At 33.5% G+C, this 17,465-nt stretch overlaps 1 protein-coding gene and 1 non-coding gene across 10 annotated transcripts in view; one reads left to right on the forward strand and one right to left on the reverse strand.

The window, feature by feature from the left end:
• LOC126967146 (SAM and SH3 domain-containing protein 1-like) overlaps positions 1–17,465 on the reverse strand; it is a 181,887-nt gene that overhangs the window by 113,661 nt on the left and 50,761 nt on the right. The window lies entirely within an intron of this gene.
• Trnas-aga (transfer RNA serine (anticodon AGA)) lies at positions 16,308–16,380 on the forward strand. The gene has a single exon. It is a non-coding gene; the product is annotated as a tRNA-Ser (tRNA).

Raw genomic sequence — 17,465 nt, forward strand, 5'->3', positions numbered from 1 at the left:
GGACGTTTGCGTATTATCGCTCCTGTTTTAATTAAAAGTTCGGGCTGTGAGATAAAGGATGTAATACACGCCACAGATAAAACGGGTTACAAGGACTACCTCATTAATTAATTAAAAATAGTGCGCACCTTTTCTCTTGTTTGGTTTGCAAAATAATAATGTTTGGTTATCATGCAATTATTTTGATATTTTTCATTTATAAAGCTCAACTTTGGTGGCATGAATAAAGCGTTTATTTTTCTGAGATTATTTCTTAGAATAAAGGCTTCTTTGTACTGTCTACTACTTACTATATAATACACCACTTAGTAAATATCAAAAAAAGGTCGGATAATGTAGAATAGTTGAGAGATCGGAAATATGATTTTCCCTCGTACTACAAAGCTATGGAATGAGCTTCCTTGTGCAGTGTTTCCGGGACAATACGACATGGGTACCTTCAAAAAAAGCGCGTACACCTTCCTTAAAGGCCGGCAACGCTCTTGTGATTCCTCTGGTGTTGCAAGAGAATGTGGGCGGCGGTGATCACTTAACACCAGGTGACCCATGTATGTCATAAAAAAAAATATGCCATCAGTTATAATCTTTGAAAATAAAAACAGAATAACGTAAACTTTCCATAAACCCTGTCTAAGATTATGGTCATAATACTTATTAATGCGGGGCGAGAAACTAGCGATTTATTAATAAGATTGTGAATTTAACGAAATTTTTCTGTTTTCCGTCGTTTGCAGGATACTAATTATTGTTTTTCATAAATGGGTTTACGAATGGTAACTGATAAGCTGTTTTTTTACACCAGATCACCACCACCCGCGACTTCATTCATTTAGCAATTTGGGAAATTATTTAGATATTTTTTTTCAATAGCAAAACTGACATATATTACTCCTTATAATATGGGTTTCCGTCACTGAACGCCGTGACAAAATCGGTCCAGTTTCGGAGATTAGCTAGAACAGACAGAAAAATCAAAGCTTTTATCAAATTACATTTAAAACTGATACTTCTATGTATATTATTTGTATTGCAATATAATGAAATATTATTCGTAAAATACACCTTGAGAATTTACTAAAGCGCAAAATTCAAACCAACAATGTTGGGATAACCTTGACGCTCTTTTGCCAATATTTGACTCTATAAGCGGTAAGTGTTCAATTTACATGTTGTATCATATATGAAGACGTTTACCAGATGACATCAGTACAGTGACACACACAAGTTCATCAGCACTATTCGAATATCGATATTTCTTACTTTATATATCTTATTTATGTACCTGTCAATTTTAAAATATTTAAATTACATCAACAGCATAACTTCGAAAGCTGGTTTGCTGTCCCATGGAGCTTCTTGCAAAATTTGATATGAATTTAAGCACTTCATTCCAAAAAGAAATATAACTTAAATTTTCGATTTAGTCCATGTTGAAGACAACAGATTTGTAAAACCTTTGCTACAGGAAAACTTATGATAATAGTGGAAACTTCAAAACATATTTACTGATATGGCACAAAGAAACGCAATAATATCTGATGCCTATACCGTAATATTTAAAATTGGAATTAGATAATGAGCTTTATTGCACTTTTTTTGTAATTGATATTTTTTAAAAGCCAATTAATTATTAAATTCTTCCTGTTTTTTCTTAACAAGAGCATTACCAAACATCGATTGTACTATTAAAAATATTTCGTAAACGTTCACAATCACTTATTTAACTACGGTAATTGTTTGTGACTTTGTTCTTACATACATAGATGCATATATTATAATACAAACGCAACAAAAACATAAACCCCCATCGGCGGTCAGTTTAAAATCAAATGCTTTTATAACCACAAATCCAAACCTCAAACTAATCCTGAACTTTACCAGATATTTCTAAAATCCGAAACTTTCAGCCCGCTCGCGCTGGCACGTGACAATTGCGCGAAAGCCACCGAGGGTTCAGCGTTAATTTGTCACGTTTCAAAGTTTTCCACACAAAAACCCGGTGTACGGAGGAAGCCCTAGGTTGGAAGTAATTAATCTGGGGGTCGTCTGTTCGCATCAGGTGCTGACTGGCGTCTGGTGGCGCGGTCTAGTGGAAAATTGGAGGAGTGGACCGCGAAGCGAGACACTGTTACTGGCTTTGATAACGTGTGATTTATGCTGATGCTGTTTATGGGAGAGTAACTGCAGTACTTGCTGAAATAAACATAGATATATATATATATTTTATTTATTTATTATATACAGAACACTTTATCACATAATATTACATTATATTTGGTCCCTACACTAGGCGTAGCCTGTCCTGTAGGCAACCAATTTACATCCTAAGGTTAACAATATGAACCGAAAGGCCAAAAAGTGCAGGCTGTATGTGTGTGTGTGTGTGTGTGTGTGTGTGGGTGGGTGTGAGCGAGTGTGAGTATCTGATTAATCATGTTACAAAGTATTAACATTATATGAATGCTAAGCTATCACTTTAAGAATAGCTTCCATGCTGCATAAGTGAGTGTGTGTAACCATCTCTGTATTTTAAATTTGACCTGATGGACCGAGCAATTTTTAATAGAACATTTTAAATTTACCTTGTTGTATATATATGTATGTAAGAATGGGCTAAATCTGATATATACTAGCTGGCCCAGAAAACGTTGTATTGCCATATAATGCAATAAAAAAAATTTTTGGGGTAAAAAAAAAGATGACAATGATGAAATTTATCGTACTACAATTATCATTTTATCCGATTGCCATCTGGCAACTCTATTGCGTATCTGTATGGATTATTGGATGGAATAGAATAATATTAAAATCGCGATACAAAAATAGGTGTTGATCGTAGACGGGTGACAATTTTAAGTTGTATATATTTTATAATGCTGAATCACAATAAAATAAAAATAAAAAAAATTGTTTAAAACAATAAAAAAAATATTTAAAAGTGGTTTAGCCGTATCGGAGGAGTTATGGTAAGACCGGGACTCGAGAATTTCATATATACGATATGTACGACCCGGTTGTCCGGTAGAAATCACTCTTTCGGTATAATACCGCCGTTTGACAATATAATATTTTTATTATAAGCAAACTGCTATTGTAAATATAGTCATATTTATATAAATTATTATTATTAAAACAAAATATTATCAACAAGGTTCAAATTGAAATTAACCATGGTCCTATTTCCTTAGGTTTTACAAGTAACGTTATTATTTATTTTGAACAATTCATATTCGCACAATTCCATACAATTACTCTCGAGAGGCTAATCAGAATAGGTTGGCGAATCATCATTACAGCTCCTACACTAGCCTATAATACCTGGGATAATGTACCATCGAAATGATGAATTGATTCCGTCGTGTTAACTCTCAATATAAATGTTACACGAAGTAAGTAAGCATAGTATATTATATATTCATACAACAAATCCACTTAATAATTTTATGCATGTATGATGTATCCAAGTTCTGCATTAATATTTCACAACCAACGGGGTCACCGGGCGCTATTGTGTACATTTGCATATATTTTTGTTACAGGGCTATTTCTGTATGATGATAATTTTGTACCAATCATTAGGACTCACTTCGTAAATATGACACTAGAGTTAACTTAATCAAGAGTTAATTTCTATCATATGTACTGTTGTGGTCCGGCTTGGTGGTATCTTATCAGTGAGAGGAGGGGCTTCTCTGCACAGGGTGCAGGTTAATTGGGTACCAAAACGCTGCCTTTTTCTGGAATCAAGCAATAGTGTGCAAACATGCAAAGTACCACCAGCATCACGTTGACGTCTGTCATTCCACAACCGCACGTTTTGCAAGAAAATTCTTGCCTCGCCCAATTTGTGGAATCAATTACCGGCTGCAGTTTTCCCGAACAGATACGACTTAGGGACCTTCAAGGCAAAAGCATACCACCTAAAAGGCCGGCAACACATTTCTTGACACACCTTTTGTTGCGGATGTCGATGGGCGGTGGCCTCACCTCTCCACATCCCGTGAGCCTTTTGCCTGTTTCCCCCCTCTTATATTTATAAAAAAAAGATAATTTGTACGTAGAGAATCTAGATTTTAGAGGTTTATGCACAATGCAGGTGTTACTTCTGTCATGTGTAGTTTGTAAACACGCAATTATTTATCATAAAAAAATTACGTTGTCCATCCACCACCCCACACAAGTTTTATTTCCTTAATAATCTGATCAGTTAGTTTGATAATATTAACAATAAATTAAATAAAACAGTGAAGGGTTTTTCGTCGCAATTCAGTATTATCTGAAATAAAGTAGCCTTATTTGGTCTGTCTATAATAAGTAATATAATAAGTAATCTGAGCTATCGGCTACTAAAAGTACCGTCATAATCAATTCTTTGTTTGCAAAATTTTAGAAAAATGGCAAGCTATTATTTATTAGTAACTAGCTGATACCCGCGAAATCATCCGCGTAGACATATGACTGAGCACGTAGTGCTTATAAAAATACCTGTTTCTTAATAACTTTATATTAAATGAAGATAATGCAATAATTTTCTATAACATAAGGGCCAAGTGTCTAAGTGTTTTCCCCGATGCGCGCACAAATGAAAACCTCTATTATTTTATTTATATAGAAAGACACTTGTATTTCATTCATATCTATCGATTACATAGATTCTTGTACGTTCTTATTTAATAAGTAATAAAAATTGAAAGAGTATTACGCGTTGTTCGCTTGCCATAAGAATTAAATAAGAATACATCTCAGTCGCTTTGTTATTCATATAACATTACCGTATCTTCCTTTTCCAGACGTTTTAAGTGTTGATTATTCAGCGATATCGTGCTCTACCATCTGTTTTTTCCGTCACACAATTTCAGCCTCAATGAACATAGAATAAGAAAGACTTTTCTTTGTATTTCAGTAACGAAATTACAGTACGGAGACATTATTTTGTCACAATGGTGGTTGACGCCCACTGAACGAAACTCTTTGGTGATGAACGCTTTTGGGAAGGAATAAATTTATAGCACCGCAAACTTAGAGCATACAATCTCGGTACATCTTTATAGCGTGATTTAAGACACCCTGTGGGATGCTCCTAGACTAAGTAATAGTGCAAGTTTTATGAAAATGTACCACAGTACCGCAATTACGCGAAGCTCAACTCGTATATTATCTACGTACTAACCCTATAGCGGGAGATATTAAAATGAAACATAGTTTAATAGTTTATCCTGCATCCTATTAATTTTAGATAGCGTAAACCTACATATATTTCTATACGATAAGCTAAGTACGTTTCTGATTTTGCCTATTAGTTGACTTCCCACATGCAACGGTTACTAAAGTAATGTAATATATGTTAAAACATATATAAAATAACCAGATTGACGACCTATATGGCCTAGTGGTTAGTGACCCTGCCTACTGAGCTAGAGGTCCCGGGTTCGAATCCCTGTAGATGCAAACATTTATATGATGAATATGGATGTTTGTGTCCGAGTCATGGATGTTTATATGCATTAATGTATGTTTAAGTAAAATATATCGTTGTATTGTGCCCATACTACAGGCTTTGCCTAGTTTAGGGCAAATAATTTGTGGAAAAGTGTGTCAAAAAAACTTACTTGTATCATTGCATTTGTTTTTGATTTCGTGAGAAGTTGATTAGAATGAATTGTCGTTGCACATGCAAGCACCTGTTTTCGTCTTGACTGAGACATTCCCGGCAACAAATTTATATGCTTATGACATCATGACGAATGTCATTGTCGAGAAGATTTTCATTGAGGAGATTCTAAAGATGAATCTTAAGATTTATATGGCATGATATATAATGTAATGGCTAGTTGGTCGATAGAATACCCATTGATTGTACAGTAGGTTTGTTAATGTGAAGACGATGGATGAAAGTTGATTAACTACACAAATTATTAGTACGCATGCGGAAGTACTGTAAATCCAAGATAAAGTCGGAGATATAAGATTCGGCCAAAAGAAACCAAGGAAATGTTATGTCAATATTGATTTAAGGAGGACCTATGACTTTTGCCACTTCTTGTCACTACTGTCATTCTTTGCCGAAGTGAGAAAAGACTAAGAATTTTTGATTTTGATATTGTTTTAAGATATTTAGAAAAAAGTCCAAGATAGGTAAGTAAAATTAAAAGCAATTTACAGCTATCATTATTTATTATCATTTATTTACCAGTTGGAGGCTCCTTTGCACATGCCGGCTAGATTATGGGTACCACAACGGCGCCTTTTTCTGTGAGAGTGCCGTAACTAGTGAAAATACTAGACAAATGAGACTTAACATTTTATGTCTCAAGGTGACGAGCGCAGTTGTAGTGCCGCTCAGAATTTTTGGGTCTTTCAAGAATCCTGAGCGGCACTGCATTGTAATGGGCAGTGTGTATCAATTACCATCAGCTGAACGTCCTGCTCGTCTCCTCCTTTATTTTCATAAAAAAATATATTAAATAAATATATTTTGAGACTATTAATAATAAACACATATACAATACTTTTAGAAACTAGAAACGCGTCGTGAGAAGCGCAATAACCAGTGATCGTGGCGTCTTCAAAAAACCGCAAAACGTACGTAATCTAATATGTGATGCTCACCGGCACAGCCTTTCATGGAGGCCGGTATCGCGTTACTATCACCAAGTTAACAATCACTTTTCTCATTTAAAACCCACTCTAGTGCTACGAAATAAGATTCAATTTAACTTCAGCGCACGTTTACATTCATAGATTGCTTTTTTGTCGATGCATGGAAAAATAAAATAAAAAAATCGTACGACGTAGGTGGCTATCGTGTATCGAATTCTAGTTTGTGAAGCGTTCGCAAGAATTGTTCCAGTTTATTTTCTCGTTTTCTGACTAATCTGATAGAGTGGATTCTATTACAGATTATTGTTTATTTCGCATGTGCTGGCGAATTCATTGTTTTTTCAAAACTGTCTCCCTGCATTTTTCTTATATTCTGAATCTCGGAAACGGCTCCAACGATTTTAATGAAATTTAGGATACAGGTAGGTTCGGGGCAAGAAATCGATCTAGTTCGGTTTCTGAAACTGCTTCAATAACATTAGAATACAACGGTATATTTCGCCACTTCATACAAGACTATAATAGCTCAGATGGGACATTGGACGATCCGGAAAGCAGAAGACCTCGGTTCGAATCCAGATGTCCTATTAGTTTCTTTTTTGTTCAAGTTTTGTACATACACAAGGCTTGGTCGTGCGGATATTAATAATTAATCTAAGTACTTTTATTCATAATGTACAAAGCTGTTACATTATTCTCAGTATTTTTTTTTTTTTGCAAATAATAATTAATCATAAATGGGAAAGAATTAAACGGAAAACATACAGAAGGAGAGGTAGTTTCCTGTCTATAAACAGCTAATAGAAACCATTAATTGTCTCTCAGGGACAACAATTTCAATTGCACGGCAAACAAGAAATACTAATGCAATGTTATATTAAGCCACATCTCAAGTAGTACATACATAATTAAGGTCTAAAGTGGCTTTAGATGTTCAGCAAATAGCTATTGTTACGTACTGAATATTCGATTGCTATACCGTAGACACAAAGTAACGATCTAAATATAGTTTAGTCTAGCCCTAAATATTGACGTCATATCAATGTTTGGAACATTCGTGAATATTTGGAATAACTTTACAACAACACATCGTAAAACTAAATATATTAATATGAAATTGATATATACAAACATATCAATTTAAGTTAGTAAATGATAAAAAAAACGGCAACGATCCTGTGATTGCTCTGGTTTCAGGAAAATCTGGAATGTTATTACTTAATGGTTTGTCATGCTCACTGTATGGAATCGCATGCAGCGGCGTCGTGTGCCGGGTCGTCTCCTTCCTATATCCGTCTTCCGTCTAATATGTGCGAAGGGAACTATGGCTGGTCCATGGGTTAAATCGTGAACGGTTGCTGCTTGTGTGCCAGGTCGACCTGTTATAGGTAGTAAATCATTGTATTTATTGGATGCATTTATTAATTGTGACAGTAATCACGACCATCATGTTCACGAAGCATCCTTACACAAACAATATATTTAAGCTCTAAAGGTTGATGCATCCAATATACGATAATTTATATTTGTACATTTTATTATTTACTAGCTGATCCGGCAAACGTTGTATTGCCATATAAAGTATAATTCACGCGATAGTTTTATAAGTAATAAAATATTGCCTATATTATAGCCTGTACATCATTTTGTTCTACTGTCAATCGATTTTACACCTTGTGTTACAAAATAGCAATTTTATTACGGATCCCTAATTTTCTTCCTCGATAAATGGACTACCAACACTGAAAGAATCATTCAAATCGGACCAGTAGTACCAGAGATTAGCGCGTTCAAACAAACAAACAAACAAACACTGCAGCTTTATAATATTAGTATAGATTACTTTTTATGAAATATTTTATATTATTTAAACACGACTCATATATTGGAGGCAGCACCTTACAAACTAATTTGTTATGTAAATTAGTGCCATTGTCAATACTCTATTTGATTGAAAAGGGTAGCCGTTGAGTTTCTTATATGTTCTCCTCACGAGCTCAACTTTTTACGAACATAATATGGTAAATTTAATAATTTAAAAGAAAAATTTGTTGTGACGATTCTAATGCGCTTAGTTTAGGCCTTATTGAATAAAGTTTATTGGTCTTAATAATAGATGAAACTGTTGCACGTTTGTTCTCCTCTTTCAAAATAAAAAATGATAACGCATCAATAGTCTAACCAATTTGATAAATCCAATAGTCAAACTTTATGTCTCTCGTAAAATATTCTGTTGTTCATGTTAAGTATTTAATGATAAAAATAACAATCAAATTGTTCGTTTTATTGACCGTTAGTTGGTCGTAAAATTGACAGTTATATTACATCGTTGACACATTGATATTGGACGTGTTTGTTTTTATTTTTCACGGCGTTTTTATTAAATGATTTAAAAATTTGTTCTCTCTATATCAATTCATAGTTATCAAACCCGTTATCAAAATTTATTGCGATAAAATATTCAAATTGTAATTTTTATGAATTCTTTTTAATAATTTTTATTCTGTTATAAAATATCAGACATCAACATTTTATTATTAAACTAATTAAAAATTACATCTTTTTTGTGAAAATTTATTTAAGCACACTTTAAACGTAGAATTCAGGATTGCCTATATAACGAACGAACCTTCGGGTAATATCGGCTCAAGTGAGGGTTATCTCTTTAAAACTTAACAAACTGTTTAGATATTTATTTAAATTGTATTGTGATCAAAATATGCATAAATAGAAAATTAAAACATATTTCATTTGATAATACTACTAAATCCGTCTAAATAACTTTGTAATTAGAGCTAATGTTCTAATTACTATAATGGGATCATAATTTTTTAAATAAGTAGACATTTAATTAATTTAATCTCTAAAATAGACGTAGTGAAGACCGGGGTGGTTGATTAACTTTTGACTTAAGCTCTTGTATCTTTGATGTTTAATTTAATATAATAAAAACATCAGTTGATACATATAGAAGAACTATTCAGATACCTAAAATACTAATTTAGCATCTATATATTTATTATTTTTATACTTATTTAGTCGATTTTCTGAAGCCCTGACGCTTGCTCAACCAACCCCATACCTAATGTTAAAATACAGTAACAGTTACACGCGTTGTAATCCTTTAAAAATATTTTATTTAAAATTACTATCAAAGAAACCGTACGATCGCTTGAGCTTAAAAATCTTTATACATTATACCAGGAAATATCTAACTATAGCTCTAGATTTGACAAAATTAATTGGCAGATACGTAAACATCAATATGAATGATTAATTAAAGTATATTAAGTTTTCCTTTACGAGCATTTCCTCAGAATTATTTTAGAGCGAAACTTTATTTTATATAGCTATACACATTTACTGTACACCTAGCACTGTATCCTACAGAGTCTAGTCTACATAACTACCAAGTAGTGGTACTTATGACAGACACGTAGTTGTGCGTGACTTTCTCCCTGTTAACATCGCTTTTTCACACAACACCTTGTATAAAACAATAGTGTGAGCTAGCAACGTCTGTTGTGAAAGGGAAAGAAGGTTGTAAAGTGGGTGCGAATTCTAGCTATCTTCATTTGAATATAAGGTTGGGAATTCAAATTGAAAGCAACTTACTAAAGCACTATGCTTTACGTAGTTTCTTTACAGCTTTTTCTGAGCGTACAAATAGGAGACTGTATAAGCTCTTATAGTTTCGAATTTATTTTATGTGTTAGTTTAAATAAGTTATATAATTATCCAAATGTTTTTAGTTTTCTTTAGTAATAACGCCAATAATTGTCTTTTAAACAATTCGCCACGTCTCGGCACGAGAGTCGTCTTAGTCTTGTGCCACATTTGAGAGAGTCAACATGTCCTGAGGATGCCTCGTGTAGAGGCGGAACACATGTTGAATTGTTTAAAAGATAATTATCGGGGGAATGAACACTAAAGAAAACTCAATACATTTGGATAATTATGTATTTTCAATAAAAGTTATATTATTAAAACATATATCTGTGGGGCTGCAAAAATGCTGCTAAAATGAGATTAATATAATATGTAATTTTGATACCTAAAACTAGACGTAAGTAGAGTAACTGGCTTACAAATATCTATCATGGAACCAGAAATAGTAAGACTTATGGGATCTACACTTCTGCAATAATTTATTCTAATATTTTATTCTTTGTATGGAAGAGCATATTATATTCGGGTAGCCTGAGGGTATGTTACACCAGCAAGCAATTAAGCAAGCGTTGAATAAACTTATATACAATCGAAATGCTGAGTAGGTGTCATTTTCATGATATACTTTTTTTAATTTGTTACTATATACGACTTGTAAGGGCTCTCATATTCCCCATATTCCTCTACGCTGCTGAGACATGGACCCTACGAGAAAGTAAGAAGAAAAAGATTAATGCTCTTGAGATGTGGTGCTGGAGAAGAATGCTCGAAATATCGTGGATGGAATTCCGAACCAATGAGTCCATTCTTCGAGAGATCAAACCGAGACTGTCTACTACCGTACAAGCTCGCATTCTCACTTTCTTCGTGCATGTATCGCGACGTGGAAGCGACTCCATAGAACGCTTAATAGTGCAGGGTAAAGTCGAGGGCACTAAACCACGAGGCAGGACCCCGATGAGGTGGAAGGACCAAGTGAGGCAAGCTGTCGATGGTACTCTGCATGAATGCACAAGAAGAGCGGCAGTTCACGACGAGTGGCGTCGCATTGTGAAACAGGCTACTAACCTCGACGTGACGACCACGACCACTCTGACAAGAGTGTAACGCCGAAGAAGAAGAACTATATATATAATATGTATTGTTTTGTCATGAATAAAAGCATACTTTACTTTAGATCCGAATACACATTGGTACGTAGCGGACGAAAATAAAAACCGGGGCGCCGTGGTTACAGTCAACGGATCTACCTTTTTACCACTGAGGCTTTACAATGTTGTTCAGAATGCATTTATAAAATTAACGATAATCCCTAAAGGCAAAGTTAGTTGAAAGACGAAACAATTTATTATTTGCAGAGACAACTTGTAAATAGCAAAATTAGTACACTCGGGGATTTGCTTACAACTTCAATCAAGAAGGGAGTTCTCAAGAAAGGCGGTTCGTTTAATATGCACCATTATTACAATGGTGAGGGGTCTGTGCCCTGAAGAGGTAAGTCCTTGTAAGGCACTCCATCTCGCCACAACTCCCCTTTTTATATAGAGGGATGATGTGAATACGATTACAAGTCTTAATCTTTAAAGGACTGCCGTGTGGTCAAAGTCCTTTCGTAATCTCTGCGACTTAATGTGCACCGGGAGTTTTATCTGATGGCATTTATTCCATTCTTACGTTTAAATGTTGAGTACTTTACAAGAATTATGAAAACGGAATAAAGAGAAATCTCTAAACTCATACAATAATATATTATTGGTTTTACTTCAATACTATTAGACAATCAACTGAAATAGATACGGCGCGACTAGTTTACTTTAGTTATTTCCATAGTATTATGTCGTATGGGATATTGCTATGGGGCAATGCTACAAATATTAATAAAATATTTGTACTGCAGAAGAGGGCTATTCGCGCTATTTATAACCTAGGTCCTAAAGAATCATTGAGGGCAAAATTTTAAGAAATTGATAGTTGCTTCTCAATAAATTCACGATAATGTAATGTATGTTTATAGGCACATAAATGAATTTGCTAGTAACTATCATAACCATAATGTTTACACCAGGAACAGACATAAACTTTTAATGCCTAGTACTCGGCTAAGACGAGTTAGTAATCCCAGAAAATGTACAAAATAAAAGTGTTACGACATTCAAAAGAATTGTTAAAAAACGTTTGTGTGGTCAAGGTTACTATAACATAAATTACTTTCTTAATGATGTTACAGACTAGGAATGGAGCGACCGCCCTCAGGCTATTAAATACTATGTTTCATTGTACAATATTACTTTGTGAACATATTTTTGATGAAAAAAAGCTCGCTGAGTATGTCGCGCTCATTTTTCTCTGGTCTGAGGCATTTTTTGGAATGGGTGGTAGGTTTTTAACTTTCAATAAGTGATGTCACATCCTATTTCGAATAAAAATATTTGAATTCGAACTTAATCTCAGATTACGATATTTTTGAGAAAAACTGATGAATAAACCAAGGCGTTTCAATTCAGCTTATTGTAAGTGATACGTACTGCGCATTCCGATGCAGTGCTGTAGGAATTCTTGATTGAAATCAAAATTCTGAGTGAGATCGCGATATTATATTTCATTACTCAACTTCAAAAGGAATACCATTAATACGCACTACTATTTTATCACAGAAAAACGCGCTGGTGTAGTACGAACCAAGCCAAGTATCACAAATTAGGATTAGAAAATGACTAATGGATTTTCGTGTTAGTTAAAGTATAACTTTATCATGTGTGTTAAACACAGCATATTTTCAAGATGTATTAATAAATGATCTGTTTTATTTATGACTATAAAAATTCATTAGACAATTCTCATAAAATTCCTTTGAATTAATAATTACGAATGCTAACGGCAGGCACGATTATAAATTACTTGAACTTTATGAAGGGGTGGTTTCTAAGCCGTATAAAATACCTTACCCAAGGGTATACTTCTGTTAACAAATTTCGTTGGAATGGTCAAGAGAACAATAAGATCAAAGGGATGTTTTACTCGAGAGTTTTGTACTTAGATAGGGCTGTAGCTATGTGTGGAAATATGTTATGAACTTAACGTAATACAAATTGTAAACGTTAATTATTACAATAAAAATTGGAACATCTTTTTCTCTGACATCTGTCTGATGTTTTACTCTTGTTTTTCATAAGCATTTTGTATAATATGTTTATTATGACTTTTGGACACATTATCTTTTATTAAATAATATAGGACTCAAAATCAATTATTCAATGTCAAAAACTACCAACCATTCAAAATACACTACCTCAGACTTGAGAAGAACCAACTCAAGAAATTCAGCGGGCTTTTTTTGTAAAAATATGGATTACGATGTAATATCGTTCATTAAAGTATAAAATATAGTAGATATATATAAAACATACAATCTAATGTTCATACGTAAGGCATAATATGTCCTCACATATTAAGTCTCACGTATAAAGATTTTATAGGTCACTAGCTGACCCAGCAAACGTCGTATTGCCATATAATATATTAAAAAAAAACAATTATTAAAATTTTGATGCAACCGATTCTCAGAACTTCCAAATATATCGTAACAATTATTGTATTCGATTGCCATATTGCAACCCTATATCGGTTTGGTGGATGTAACAGAATAATATAAAAATCGTGATACAAAAATAGTTGTAGATCTTAGAAGGGCGAAAATTTAAATTTGTATGTATTTTTCAATTCTGGATCATAATACAATAAAACTATAAAAAAATTTCAAAAAATAAAAAATAAATTTGGGGTGGACCCTTAACATTTAGGGGGATGAAAAATATATAGTAGCCGATTCTCAGACCTACTGAATATGCATATAAAATGGTAAAAATCAGTAAAGCCGTTTCGGAGGAGTAAGATAACTAACATTGTGACACGAGAATTTTATATATAAGATGATAATACACAAATACATTATAGACGCACCTACGGCTATTTTGATTATAATTAAAATCAGAATCTCCGAATCAGTAAGCGAGAGGAATACAAAGCCAAGTCGTCGTATTTTCTGATGTCTCTCGGTTGCTAATATCTCATAACGTTATAGCTTAAAACAGTACCCTATATATTCTGATCTTGATAATTATAACAACAGAGTAGAGATGTTACAACAAAGATGAGTTTGATGACTGTTTACAATATTTAATTGCCTAGACGTTATGACTTTGTTTGCAGCAAAATTACTTCGATGAAAATTTCAAGTATCAAATGTAGTCAATTTATCAGTTCACGCTATAATCTTAATCTAATCTTTGGAATTACATTATTTTACCATTATATATTCAGATTTCAGATAAATTTAATCTATACAGGGAACTTAATGTATACTATTATATAAATATGTAGGCTCTGTCGGTACTTTAAATTATGAAGTAGGAATAGTTGCAAATGAGTGGCTAATGCATAAGCATTGTCATACTAATGGCATAAAAGGCATAAAAGGCATTTATTTTCTCAAAATTGATTCCTTTAGAATTCTTTTTGATGTCATTTCTTATACTACTAGATACTACTACCGCTTCGGAAACAAATGGCGCTCTGAGAGAGAAGAAGCGGCGCAAGAAACTCTCCCAGCATTCTTTTTTTTTGCGCTCTTTTCAATAAAAATATACAATATTGTACAGTTGCTATAAAATAATCACAATCTAGTCCCAGGCTGTCCGATCATTTAGATATTCAGCAGTGGAGTAAAAGGATTTACGACAGAGCCATTTTTTTATAAAACATTTAAATTTATTTATAGACAATGCCTGAACAGTGGCTGGGACTTTATTGTAGAAGTGTATACATTTACCCTTAAAGCTATTATGTATCTTATGAAGCCTACTAGAATTAGTTACAAGCAATCCCTTATTTCTAGTGTTATAATAATGAAAATCACTATTAAGAGCAAAAAGGTGACGATTTTTGTGAACATATGTTAAATTTTCATAAATGTACTGACAATAAACAGTCATAATATTTATTTCTTTAAATTTTTCTTTGAGAGACTGTCTATAACCAAGCTGATATATAGCACGAACAGCTCTCTTTTGCAGAGCAAACACTATATCAATGTCAGCAGCATGACCCCATAGTAATATACCGTACGTCATGATGCTGTGAAAATAACTAAAGTACACTAATCTAGCGGTCGCAACATTCGTGTACTCTCTAATCTTTCTAACTGCATATGCCGCAGAGCTGAGTCTATCTGCTAGATGGGTAATATGTGGACCCCACTGAAGCTTTTTATCTAACGTGATACCCAATGAACAAACAAAGCCGTATTGTTAACAAAAACAGACTGAGATAGATCTAAGAATATGCAGATGACGACGAAGCGGATTCAGTCATTGAATTCAAATATTTTTATTAGGATATAAAATCACTTATTGAAAGTTAAAAAATACCACCCATTCCAAAAGGTATGCCTCAGATCTGAGAAGGAAGGGCGCAATGAACTCAGCGGGCTATAGCGGGCGGGAATAATACAACTTTAAGAAATTGACAATAGGCTATTTGACAGTATGGAAAATAATAACTTATTTATTACCATCCGCGTAGATAATGGACAGAAAAAAGCGTAGCTGTAGTGCCCACCTAGACGCCATCAGTCTCACACTGGCAGACATTGAAACATTGTAGGTTCCACATCACAAACAGACACTTCAATTTTATTTATATGTATAGATAATTTATAGCTTAATTGGACAGAGCGAGCGCTTGTATTCTCACGTGGCCATTTATCATGGACGATATTGACATTCATTAGATTAAAAGCAAACGACCGCCAATACCATTCCTGTATACATTATAAGTTTGCATCATAGTAATACCTACAGGTTCATAATATACATACAAACCTTTACACACTTTTATAATAAAGGCCTAGACATTATCTTTAATCAAAGTCAAATACACAAATAAAATATGAAAACGAAATTTGATGAACGATGAGAGTTATACAAAGCTGAACCAAGCAGTTGAACAAACATACAAGATTTTATGACGATACATCACTCGGACGGTTAGCTCAGTTGGTAGAGCGCTGGCACAGAACGCCAGAGGTCGTGGGTTCGAGTCCCGCATCGTTCATAAAATTTTGTTTACAAATTTTATTTGTCTTAATCCTACAAATGAGGATTATCACTTTTAAAATATAACAAATTGTTTAAATTCAAATATTTTAATAGAATAGGAGTTACACGAGACAGTACAGTGTGCACATTTAGTACATTTTTTTAAAGGGGGGGTTTTTTTCTCTCAGTTTGCCAATTGTTATTAAATCACATCAGAAATTATTTATCATCATTAAATGTAATACTCGCGTTACTCAAAGTAACTACCTTCACATAGTATATGTACCTCTTGTTTTAAAGAGGAGGACAAACACGCGTACGGGTCAACTGATCTTACACATCACAAGAGCGTTTTTTATTAAAAAGAGCGCTAAAAAAGAATGCTGGTAGAGTCTAGCCAGGTTTTCCCAGCTTCCTGGATTTTCCCCCACAAACCGTATGTATTAGTTTGAGTGATAGATTTGTAGTGATAAATGCGGTAGAAGACACACAATGAAGCGACGTCTGTATGCAACGAACGACAACGATGTACGATTCCCCGAATATTATGTATACAAAAAATATATAATAATGTGTGTATGTACCTCACTCAGTCTAAGTCACAGAACTCACTTTGTCGTATAATATAATATACGACAAAGTGAGTAATAAGGCGGCTAATGTAAAATTCTTGTTAAAATAGTTTTACTTTTGTCTCTTTTGTAATTTAGTTCGGATTATTTAAACAATAAATTATATATTAAGCTCTGTGTTTTAAGTTTTATAGATCATTTATTAGATCATTTATACGTCTATACTCGGAATTATAATTCGAGATCAAAAATGTAAACAAAAAAATGTCACTGTCAAAATGACAGTTCACATTCACATTTTTCTAGGGTAGTTTAATAATAAACTTATTTTGATTAATAATACATAAATATATATAATATTTACAAATGTCTTTATTTGAAATGGTTACCAAACATAAAATAAATAATTTCGGTATTAAAGTTCGCTCTCTGATTCGGGGTCCAAAGAGCTTGATGTTGACGAATCGGAATTGGTGACTTTTATAATAAAAATTATTTTTTGCAGCCAACTTGTCCCCATAAAAAGTTT

Source organism: Leptidea sinapis, chromosome 12 (assembly GCF_905404315.1).
Source record: "Leptidea sinapis chromosome 12, ilLepSina1.1, whole genome shotgun sequence".
NCBI classification, from domain to species: domain Eukaryota; kingdom Metazoa; phylum Arthropoda; class Insecta; order Lepidoptera; family Pieridae; genus Leptidea; species Leptidea sinapis.